Source organism: Ambystoma mexicanum, chromosome 4p (genome assembly GCF_040938575.1).
Source record: "Ambystoma mexicanum isolate Mex_15411 chromosome 4p, UKY_AmexF1_1, whole genome shotgun sequence".
Lineage (NCBI taxonomy): Eukaryota > Metazoa > Chordata > Amphibia > Caudata > Ambystomatidae > Ambystoma > Ambystoma mexicanum.
Window position 1 is genome coordinate 151,351,296 of NC_090927.1, and position 12,942 is coordinate 151,364,237.

Genomic DNA, 12,942 nt, shown 5'->3' on the forward strand with positions numbered 1-12,942 from the left:
GGAAGAAACCAGAGCTTTGCTCATCATACAGACCGATCACCCTACTAAACAATGACGCCAAAGTCTTCTGGAAAATGCTGGCGCACAGACTGGCAACATTTCTCCCAGAACTAATCCACCCAGACCAGACAGGATTCATCCCAGTCCGCAGCACCTTCGACAACATTAGGCGCACCCTAAACGTCATTGAATAGGCGGGCAGGACGGGGGAGCAGATGGCAGTCCTGTCGCTCGACGCATAAGGCATTTGACATGCTGGACTGGGGATACATCGAAGCTACGTTAAAACTCCTAGGCTTCGGCTCAAAGTTCCGGAAATGGACCCTGGCCAAATACCAGCACCCAACAACGACACTGAGAATGAACGGCAACAACTCGCCCAGGATTCGGATCACCTGGGGCACACGGCAGGTTTGCCCTCTATCCCTGCTCATCTTCGCCCTGTCTATGGAGCCGTTCGCCTGCAGAGTCCGCAATAACCCTGTGATAAGCGGGCTGACGGTGGGGAGGGAAGCCTACAAAATAGCCCTGTACGCCGATGACATCCTCATGACCCTCACCAAGCCTGAAACATCCCTGGAGGCCCTGTGGAGCGAACTGGCTAACTTTGGGGCGGCCTCTGTGTTCTCGGTCAACCTCGAAAAATCAACGGCCCTCGGGATCAACACCTCAAGAGCATCGGTCGAGTCGCTGGCCGCCAGCCACCCCATCCAATGGGTCAACTCACACTTCAGCTACCTGGGGGTCCAGATCCCAAGCAAAATAGAGAAAGCGTATAAGCTAAACCTCCCCACTCTCCTCAAGGAGCTGCAATCAGACCTGAATAGATGGCCAAAGCAAGAGGTGTTGTGGCGGGGAAGAATAACAACGGTCAAAATGAACCTGGTGCCCAGACTCCTATACTACTGCCAGGCCCTCCCTATCTCCATCCCCAGGAAGGACCAACAGAAACTTCAAGCAAACATCCTGAAGTTCGCCTGGGGGGGAAGAAACCGCGAATAGCCAGGAGGGTGATGCTCCGAGGCAGGGAATCTGAAGGCCTGGGGGCCCCAGAGGTGGACAGGTATTGCCTCGTGGCCCAGCTTACACCGGCTTTCACCTGGACTCTAAACTCCAACAGACCGCGCTGGATAAAGCTAGAGGAGGACTGGTCTGGCGGCCCCCTGGAGCCACTCCCCCACACCATCAGGCCTATCAACCCTGGGACTACTGTCCGTGACCAAGAACACAGTAGAAAACTGGAGGAAGGCAGCCAGACGATGGGGCTGCAGGACCACAACTGGCCCATTATCTCCAATCTGGGACAACCCAGACTTCACCCCTGGCAAGGCACCAAACAACTTCGACCGCTGGAGGGCGGGAGGGCTGAAGTATGTAGGGGACTTCTACGCGGAGGAAAACCTGCTAACCTTCGAGGAATGCAAGAGCAAATTTGGGGTGCCTGAATCGGAAAGATTCCGCTAAGCGCAGCTCCGACACTGGCTCTCACATGAGTCGATGAAGCTGCACGGCAGCAGAGAGCTGACGGCTCTGGAAAGTACCTTTACAGCGCCGCCCCCTGCAGGGAAAATATTGACCCTGTATAGACTACTGGACAAAGGAGACAAAGGAAACCCCAACAAAAATGAGGCCTAAATGGAGAGGTGGGAAAAGGACATTGGCAGAGCAATTGAGCTCGAAATGCATCACAAATAAAGAGGGAGCGATCAAAACCTGTTACAGATGGTACCTAACCCGAGATCCTAAACAAAAGTAACCCAGCAATCTCCCCGCTGTGCTGGAGAGGATGCACAGACACAGGCACATTGTTCCATTTGCTCTGGTCGTGCCCGATGGCCACGACATATTGGAAAGAGATCCTGGACCTTATCAAACAAATCATTGGCCTGTCAATACAGTGGGACTTGGGGATAATCTTACTAGGTAGCACAGGGGACAGCCAATTTCCACGGACCGGCAACCTGGCAAACCTGTGCACCCAGCTCCGTATGGTGGCTAAGATCGCCATAGCCAGACTGTGGATGCATCCAGAGGGCTCCGCAGTGGCCCTGTGGTGGGCCAAGTGCTGGGACATCGCAGTGGCGGAAAAAATAACTGCTGTCCACCTGGGAAAGAGGAACAAGTTCTATGACACCTGTGCCCCCTTCCTGAACTACGCGGAGCAGTTCCCTGGCATGGCAAGAAAGCCCGCGTCCCTCTGCTGGCTGTCCAAATATGACTAGGAGCCCCCCAACCCCGGCCGGAGGCCCTCATCGAACACTCCCCCCGGGCTCTGGCAAGGTGTAGCTGAAGCATCGACACCCAGCAGGCACACCCCGAGGCTCTCCTACCTCAGACGTTCTCCAGCCAGATCTCCTAGTGGAAATCAGCAGCTATCCCCCAGGACTTGCAGCACCCCTGCCCAGTCCTCTCCTCCCCACCCCCCGCTCCCACTGTTCTCCCCCTATTCCCCATTTGGTTATGTTCCTGTTTCGTAGTGTTTCTTCTCTGAACTCACTTTGTGCTAACTAAATTTATGCTGATGAGATGCTTGTTTATTGTCAAAATCAAAAAGATTTGTTGAAAAAAAAATACTGTAAAGCTGATTTAGTTCAGTTGAATCAAACAAATTTTAAAAATTTTAAAAATTTAAAAAGAACTGCCATTTTATTTCTGTTTTTACCGCACTGGCATCCTTACTCCTTATGATAGCACAGTTTTTTTCATCTTTAGTTTTAGGACATTTTACAATTTGACAAAAACGTACAGAAACATTGCACAAAGTTGTCACGAGATAATTTGTATCTTAACCCTCGCTCCTCTCCTCCCTCCTCCCCCCAGAATGCAGGTTGTAAATAGTATCATTGTAAAACGATACTATTAACACTCTGAGCCAACTACTATTTTAGGCATGTTATGTAGGATTTGGGTCCGCAGAACTGTGATTTTTGTGTATAGCCTTTCCAATTTCATAAATGTCCCATGCCTTTATGTGCCATTCTTTTTGTGTAAGCAGTTGCTCTGTAGTATTAGACATGCCCTTGCGGCCAGCAATAGGAAGTTTGCCATTTGTGGTAACCATTTCAAACGCACTTCCGCTTCTCTGCATACATTTTGGAATGTTTCAATAGTTCTACTGCCATCTGTGCAGTAGTTTCACCCCATGCATTTTTTGTATTGCATTTGGTGTAAACCAAGATTCAAACCTTTACAAATGATATAAAACACATTCATCATCATACAGCAGAACACATCACTATGAACAATTCAGATCTATGATCACACAAATATATCCTTTTTCAACTGAAGTTTCACAGCTTTACAAATGTTACTACCACCACAACCATAGAAACAGATATCCCATAAGCATCGTCAACCACAGCATTTCCACGTCTACCCTTGCGACACTGTGCACACATTTGCCAAATGCTATGAAGCGATGTTCACGCAAACTGGGGCAATGCTCTCAATGCTACCGGGCTGTTCACAGAATCGTCACCCGGATGACCCTGGTGCTGTTTTATTCCCAATACTTAGCACTGCATTGGTACCTCATATACTCATTTCTGTACTTTAAGTCGGGGAATCTATACACATATGCTTCAGCTCTCCCAGCTTTTGTAGGGATTTTAGTTAGACGGCCATATTTGCGGTACGCAGTGAGGCTTTCCCTCGTCTCAATCCAATCATCCAGTTTGACTCTATCTGGGTTTATCAGGAACGTTTCCACAGAAAGGACCGCACTTTCCAGTTGTTCATTACATTACTTTGAGAATTCCCACACTGGAGGTCCCACATCCTGCAGACCTTTACTACACTACTGTTAATGTATGCCAACTGTGCCGCCAAACTTGTAGCTTTACCCTCTAACAGTAGACGTAAGGGAGTTTTTAGGGGATTGACCATGGCCAACGTCTCCAATCGTATACTCTAAGTGAACCAGGCAAAGCTTTGCTTTTGTTTATTCCTATTAATTGTTAGAATGTTGGTGTTTGTGGGATTTAACTTAAGTCTGTTGTTGTTCATGAAGTTCTTAAAGGTTGTCAGAAGGCGTTACAGGTAAACTGGGGTCTTGTAAAACAACAAAAAATCATCTGCATAGGTCCTGGCGCTATAAAGGAAGCCTTATCCGGACAGTCCCCTATATCTGCCATGTACAGGTTAAAGAGACAGGGGGCCAGAACACACCCCTGTCTCAAACCAAAGAGTGTATCAATCCTTTGAGACAGGTGGCCTTCACTGTTCACCCTAAACTGTATTGATGTGTTCTGATGCAGATAGACCAGTATATTCAACAGCCCGTGTTCTATTCCCCATTGATTTAATTTCACCCACCACAGGTTTCTGTGAACTGTGTCATATTCCATGGAGAGGTCAAGTGGGGGCATATAGGTTGCAGAGGCGTTCTAGGTTGCAGAGGCATTCTTATTCCAGGCTATTTCTTGGATGAATGGCATTATGAGGCCATTGCAATCAGTCCCAATCCTCCATCTAAAGCCTGTTTGGTTTACCTTTAGTACCCTCTCTCGATCAAGCCAGGCTTCTAGTTCTTTCAACACTAACATTGCAAAAGCTTTGCATCTAGCAGTGTTATGGGGCGATAGTTCATTTTCTCTGCCCGGTTCCCTTTTTTGAAGATTGGAATCACAAAGGCATTCTTCCATGACCTGGGAGTCTGTCTTTTAAGTATGATATTAGAGAGTATGTATTAGAGAGTAACAAAAACAATATACATGCCCACTTCACAAGGTAGCAAAATTGGTTAGGACTCGCTGCCCTTGAGCCACTAGCTCCTTTCCCCTTCCTTCTCTGACAATTTTAGTTGGTATGTGCTATCCCCAGTTGTCACAGTCTGACTCTGGTCTCCGCCTGGTAATAATAGAGCTTCGAAAAATGTTTTACACAAGCCTCCTCTAATATTGGAATTGCTTGAGCATGACCCTGGTCTACATCCAGGCTATTAACCAATGTACAGAAGTTTGATTCCTCCATTTGCAGCAACATGGATAACATTACTTCCCCATCTTTCTGAAACAGTTGGTTTTCTGATTTCTCAGCCAGTTCTTATATCGCTACGTCTCCTTAACCAACCTAAAAAGCTGCTCTACCTTCTCAGCCAGTTCTTATATCACTGCTTCTCCTTCTTAACCAACCTAAAATGTTCCTCTATCTTCTCCACCAGTTCTTATATCGCTGCTTCTCCTTCCCAACCAACCTAAAATGCTGCTCTACCTTCATGTTAGATAACTTAATTTGCCGTACCAACCTATGATTTGATTTGTTAATTAATGGGGACCTACGACAATCATAGTAGATTTGAGCTGATTGCTCACCGCCCAGATGTTCTTGTCACTCCATCCAATCCTGTTGCTTGCGCAGTTGACCAGCAGATTTCGCTGGGGCATAACACCACTTGCTTGCTTGGAATATTTAATACCAGTGATCAACATATTATGATCGCTAAGATTTGTTTCCTCAATAGTAAAGAAAATACATTTATCCAGCAACCTGCAGGAAACAAACATATAGAGCCTCATTACGACCCTGGCGGTAATCGCCCGTCATTACCGCCATGGCGTAATGAGCGTTTACGCCGTGGGACGATGGCGTAAAGAGCGCCACATCACGACCCATCGCGCACGAGCATTACGCCATGGCGGTAATGCAATTAACGCCATGGCGGAAAAGGCCCCTACCGGCATCGCTAAGCGAGCAAGGTGCCCTTCCGCCAGCGTAAGTAGCGGCCACCGTAATTTACGGCCACCGTAATTAGCGGCGGCCGTAAAAGGCCAAACCGGAAATAGCGTCATCGCGCCGAAACGGGAAGCAGCCCGTCGGCCATCTTTAAAAACACAATCCATCGCCATCCTACCAAACAACACCAGACCCAACCCTGACACCTGTCCCAACCAAACACCCACCCATCCAAGTTCCCAAAAATGCCAAAATCCGTGAAAAAGGCATGTGACCGCCAGCGCCAGGAGCGATTCAGCCGGGAGGAACTCTGCATGCTAGCGGAGACCCTGCAGGACAACGCAGGTGTTGTTTTCTCCCCTGAAATGACCAGGACAGCAATCGGGAAGAAGAAGGCCATCTGGGCCCTGGTGGCTGAGCGCGTCAGCGCGGTGGGGACCGTACCCCGCACCCCACAGCAGTGCCGGAAGCGCTGGGATGACCTGCGCATACGGGTCAGAGCCGTCATCTCAGCAAACCGCAACCTTGCCCAGGGAACCGGTGGAGGGTCGGAATCCCCCCTGAAACTCCAACCGTGGGAGGAGATCTGTGCAACCACCATCGGCATGGAATCCATCAAAGGCGTTGGAGGGATGGAAAGGGGAGCCCCGACATCAGGCGATGAAGGTAGGTGCCTCATACAAGACATGCCATAGTCACAGCAGTCCAATCATGTGTAGCACAAGGTTGCCCTAGAGTGTAAATGCAACACAAATCAATACTGCCCATAGCCACATGCGAGCACCACCCTGCATACACTGCTGGCACCCGCATACCTGCATCCACATACCACACTAAAAGGAGACAACCTGCATGTCACTGCCTGAAATCTGCCTCATCCACTGGCCAAAATAATGTCAACCATTGTCATTCCAAAGTCCGTAGACCCATCAATAACGCCCTCCCACCTTTGCTCCACCACAGGCACAGAATCACACCCAGAGGACCAGGACACCCCTGCGCCGAAGAGAGCGAAGTCCAACAACAACGTCCCTGCACCCTCAACCTCAGCTGCAGTGAGGCAGACCCCACGACAAGCAGGTCCCACTGCAGGCATACCGGAGGTCCCACCGGCAAGCACCCCTGTTGGCAGCAGGCCAGCAGCAGCTGCTCCACCTCCACCGACATTGCCTGCCACAGAAGGCAGGGGGTCAGCGGCCAGCAGCAACATCGGGGAGACAGCTGCAACAGCTGCATGTTCTGACTCGGACATGGAGCAGGAGGTCAGAAGCCCCACTGACCAACTACATTCCCCCTGTTTCTCAGACGCCAGCCCCCATGAGGGTGACACACAGGGGCACACTGAGGCAGAGGAGTGGCCTTCCACCCCATGCCCTGTCCACACTCCACAGGAGGGGAGCAGCCTCTCCATCACTCCACCTGCACTGGCCATGGGCCAGCACGGCCAGCAGTCCCTCGAGGACATCACTCAACGGCAGCATCAACTGTCCGCAATGCTGGATGAGCATGCCGCGGAATGTGTGGGGGCTAGGTTTAGCATTGAACAGGCCACGGAGACACTAAGGGCCGAAGTGGCGCAGAGCACTGCCACCCTGAGGGATGCCATGCAGGCCATGTCCAGGGACATCTGTGCCGAACTTGCGGGCTTGCGTCGTGCGGTCACTGACCTCACCCACACAGTACAGGAGCTGCATGCACAGGGGCAGCCAGGGACATCCTCCACTGCCAGTTCTGCGCAGAGCAGCCCCGTGCGACGTTCCGGATGCAACCTGCGCTCCACAGCCAGGGGTACCCCGGGGGCCGGGAGAGGGGGCTTGTGACGGCCTGTGGACACTGTCACAGGCATCTGTTGACACCTACATGGGGTGTGTTGGGGTGTGCAGGGGGGAGGTGGGAGGTGGGAGGGGGTGTGTTGGGGTGTGCAGGGGGGAGGTGGGAGGTGGTGTGTTGGGGTGTGCAGGGGGGAGGTGGGAGGTGGAAGGGGGTGTGTTGGGGTGTGCAGGGGGGAGGTGGGTGGGGGTGTGACACGACAGTTCATAGTTCCAATACACTTTTTTCTTTCAAAAAAAGAAATGTGTGGACATTTTCATTGCGTATGTGTGCTTTATTGGTGTACAGTCCACAGTGTGCATGTCCCAGAGACACACAGTGCCCCAAGTGCAGTCTCCATGCGATAAACACCAGCCGTGTGTGCTAGAAGCAGTGGTCGATGATACTTTGGCGCATGGCACGCCCCTCCTGTGCATCGCCTCCTCCATGTGGTGGCGCCCCATCTGCACCCTCCTCATCCTCATCGTCAGGTGGTTGCAGTTCTGCGTCAGGGGGCAGGGGCACATTCCGTCTGACGCACATATTGTGCAGCATGACACATGCCATGACGATCTTTGCCACCTTCTCATGGCCATACAGGAGTGCCCCACCAGACCTGCTGAGGCTTCGGAACCGTGCCTTCAGGAGGCCGAATGTCTGCTCTATGACCACACGAGTACGTGTATGTGCACGGTTGAAGTCCTCCTCGTGCTGGTTCTGCGGGTTCCGGACTGGTGTGAGGAGCCACCTCTTCAGGGGATAGGCTGCATCACCTGTATGTAGGCGAGAATGTATGTGTCAGTCATGTTGTCTGATCAGGAACATGATGTTCCACCATGGCTGGCATGGAACTGTTACCTTGGCTCACTTCTACATGCACTAATTGATTCACACAATGCAACCAGTATATGCTCATTGCTGCCATGGCCTGTTTTGCATGCCATCACCCTATGTATGCAGAGGGGTTGTGTGCATTGTGAGTGCCCTTCCTCTGTCTCCGTTCTCTGTGTTACTCACAGCCAGGTGGAGTATGCATCATCCCCCCACCCTTTCTGCCAGGTGGAGTATGCATCATCCCCCCCCCCCTTTCTGCCAGGTGGAGTATGCACTGGTACGTCATTCCCATGCCCACTTCCATGACATTGCACTCACCGAGTAGCCAGGATCTTGGGCCTGCATGTCGCTCCATGTAGCGTGGTATTGTGGAGTTCCTCAGGACCAGTGAATCATGGGTTGATCCGGGGAATCGGGCACAACAATGTGTGATGATCTTGTTGGAGTCACAGACCATTTGCACGTTGATAGAGTGGAACTGTTTCCGGTTGCGGTACGGTACCTCCATGGCACGTGGAACCACCAATTCCACATGGGTGCAGTCGATGGCACCAATGCAACCGGGTATGCTGGCTAGTGCATGGAAACCCACTTTGGTGTTTGCAATCTCCTGGGCAGTCCGTGGTAATGAGATGTGGTCGTCTGGTGCTTGAGGAGGGCATCGAGCACTTGGATGAGTGTTCGTGAGAATAATGGTTGTGAAATGCCATGCAGGTGCCCCACTGTGTGCTGGTAGGTGCCTGTGGCCAGGAAGTGGAGTACAGCCACTACCTTCAGTAGGGGGGGATGGCGGTTGGACTTTCTATCATGCTGACGATGTCGTTGTGTGTCATGTCTACGATGGCGGTGATGGTGTCCCGGTCCAAACGGTACAGGGTGTGGATCTGCTCAGATGCGTGGGATTGGGGGCTGCCTGCGTGGTGGCACTGGCTGTGCTGGTGGGGCTTGCTGGGCCTGCCTTGCCCTCCTTCTCCTCCTGCGTCTCCTCTGTGCTGCCTGTTGTTGTTGTTGCTGTTGTAGTAGCACATGCATTGCTATCAGGTCCTCCAGCCCCAACATTGCTAGTCGTATTGGCATCATTGTGGAGTGTGACTGGGTGTGGGTAGGGGTGGGGTGTGCTCTTTTTGTACTCCCCTGAGTCTGTATTGCCTTCACCTGTGCTGTTTCTGTGCACCTGTGGCAGCTGCATTCACTTGACATGGCCCTTTACGGTTGGTTCGCGATGGCGTTATTTGCACCATGGCGGTAAGGTACTTAGCGGCCTCGGTGATGGCGTTAGGTGCATGTCCGCTTGGGTCGGCATTTGCGTACCTTTCCGCCATGGCGCTAAGTACGGTGTGGGCGGTCGCGTGCGCGCACCCTTAGCGCAGTTAGCGGCAGCGTTAACTACGATGCCGCTATTGGCATCGTAGTTTACGGTCAGGAGTCATGATCGGACCTGGCGGAAAACGATGGCGGTAACCATTTACCGCCATCGTTTTTCACTTAGCGCCAGGGTCGTAATGAGGCCCATAGTCTATGATTGAACTGGAGTGCCTCTATGCCATGATGGAGGTTTCATATGGTCCCTTTCAAGTTCATCATTGAAAATATACAGTCCCCATTCTTCTACTAACTGTCGCCATAGCTCCCCCTGTTGCATTCTCCCATCGATCTAAACGCCATTGCCTCATGCAAATTCAAACAGTATGAGTTATTGTCCCCTGCTATTAATATGTGCCCTCCCGGGAATTTAACTAAACATTCTTCCAAAAGCTGCGATAGATTGGCCAAAATGTGTAGGTCACAATGCACCCTGTATTAATTTACCACCAGGAAATTGCCCTCAGTGCCTCCCGCCCTTCTTAAACCTATAGGCAATATACCCCTAGAAGTATTTAGCAGTTTAACAAATGAAAATCTGCATCATTCCTCACTCTAATAATCATTGGAGAGGTGAGGTTGTTCCTTATAGAACGGCCACTTTAAAGTCACTCAGCGCTGATAATCACATTATTTTTAACTACTCAATGTACTCTGAAAGCTGCTAATGATTTTACTGTATGTATGTATTTGGGAATTTAGGGATTTTATTTACTATTTCGGACGCCGCAGTCTCGGTTAGTCTTTTTTTACTCTCAGCGAGGGGGGGGTCTTAGCCTCTCTACCCTCTCCATATGGGCATTTATGCACTACGGCAGTCGCCTGCGCAGTTTAGAGGTGAGGTTGTTCCCTATATAACTGTCACTTTAAAGCCACTCAGCGCTGATAATTACATTATTTTTAACTACTGGATGTATTCTGAATACTGCTAATGATTTTACTGTTATGTATGTGAAATTTACCTATTTGGGAACTTAGGGATTTTATTTACTAGTTTGGACGCCGCAGTCTTGGTTAGTCCTCTTTTACTGTCGGCGAGGGGGCAGTCTTAGAAGCTCTCCCCTCTCCATACCAGCATTTATGTGCTATGCCGGTTGCCCGCGCAGTGATGGGCGCAGCGGGCACGCCGTCAGCGTGCCAAAGGCGTGCTTAATGCAAGCCATCTGTGCCCGTCCGTGCGACAGACGTGGACGGAAGACCCATTTTTATTCCAGGGAAAGGCTTGTGTCACTGGCTCCTCTTAGCCTCTTAGCACGTTATTTCCTTCCGGATGGGCAGATGAACCTGTTAAAGCTATACATTATTGCGTGCAACAGCAGCCTCTGAAGGATTCTAATACTAAGATGCTTTCTTTATTATTGTTAAACACTCGGTCACTGCCGGCGCATGCAGCAGAAATTAATGTCCTGCTATCTCATCGCCTCCCCAATATGTTGCTTCTCACCGAGACTTGGCTTCAAGAAAGCTTGGCCCCAGCTCTTGTCCATGCTATTCCTGATGGATATAAGGTTGTTTATTTGGATCGGCCTGCTCCTCAGCATGGAGGTGGGGAGGCTGCTATTTTTAACTCAGTTGTGTTGTCCTCATTCTTTTTCTGTGGAGGCTATGCTGCTGAGATGTGTGATCTCCCCCACGTTCACTTGTCATGTTTTGATTGTTTATCGCCCCCCATGATCCCATGCTGGCTTACTTGAACCTCTAGTTGACCTCATAGCAGATCTCCATGTCAAGCATACTCATTTGATTGTGCTGAGTGATCTGAATTTGAAATTTAACCTCCCTAGGGACCCTGCCCTTGATGTATTTTTTGCCAGCCTGTCTGATCTTGATTTTTATCAGCACGTTGTAGGGCCTACCCATAAAATGGGTAATACTCTCAGTGTAGTACTGGCTAATAAAACTTTACTTACTTTTCTATCTGCAGAGCCCATGTTATGGACAGACCACTATTTGGTGACTTGTTCACTTTTATCAGTTCGAAGACAGCCTAAGGTTACGCCCGCTAGAGTCTGGCAACATGGCTGGCGCTCGGCCAATCTCCAAGGCCTTGCATCCTCTGTTAAAGCGAAGTGTGTGGCAGCTACAGTTCCTTCTCTGTCGCTCCTTTCTGCTGCTCTTCAGGTAGCAGCTGAGGAAGTAGCCCCACTTCAGATTACTTAACTTCGTAGGCTTCCTTCAGAGTCTTGGTTTTCGGAACAGTTGAGGTCCGCTGGAACGTAAATGACGTATTGATTATGATCCTGTTCTTAAGGCCCAGTATAATGTTTGCTCAGCGGCCTATTCGGCTGCTATCTTAGCGGCAAAAAAATTGTATTTTGACCAGAGAATCAAAACCTCCTTGTGTCAGCCCAAGGCCCTTTTTGCAGCTGTTAAATCTCTATCTTCTTCGATAAAATGTGCACCTGGTGTCAAGTCGACCCATGAGCTCTGTGACTCTTTATCCCAGTTCTTCATTAGGAAGATCAGCATTATTCGTGCCAACATCTCAGCCAGCTCTGCACTATCTGCTACAACACCCACTATTGGCAATGTACGTTCTGAATATGTTATGAGTACTATGCGTTCGGGTTGGTCTTCTTTCCCTCTCTTCTCTGAGGAGGCAGTATTTAAGGCCATTCAACAGATCAAATCCAGTGCTCCATCTGATGTGGTGCCTTTGAGAGTTTTGAAGGAGATTTCATCTGAACGTTTAGGGCTGATTACGGAAGCCGTAAATACCTCCTGCCAGTCGGGGTATATCCTGCCTGAGCTAAAGGCCGCTACGGTAATCCCCCTTTAAAAAAAACCTTTGCTGGACGCTTCTGTAACATCTAATTTTCGTCCTATTTTTCTTCTACCTGCCCTTATGAAACTCTTGGAATAACTGGTTTCTCCTCTCGTCTTCCTTTCTTGAGTTATCTGATCGTCTTGACCCGGCCCCGTCTGGCTTTCGGCCGGGCAGGTGCACTAAGAGCGTCCTGATTTCTGTCCAGGACGATATGGCCAGGCTGGTGGATGCAGGGGGTCGGGGGAGTCAGAGCCCTGATTTTACTAGACCTATCAGCGCCCTTCGACACTGTGGACCATCCCACCCTGCTTTCCCACCTGGCACAGATTGGTATATCAGGTCAAGTATTAGCCTGGTTTTCCTCCTTCCTGGCTGATAGATCTCAATCTCTTCTGCTTCCTCCTTTCTCTTCTAATCCCTGCCACCTTAGCTGTGGTGCGCCTCAAGGCTCTGCTCTGTCCCCTATTCTCCTCAACATTTACATCTGGGCACTAGTG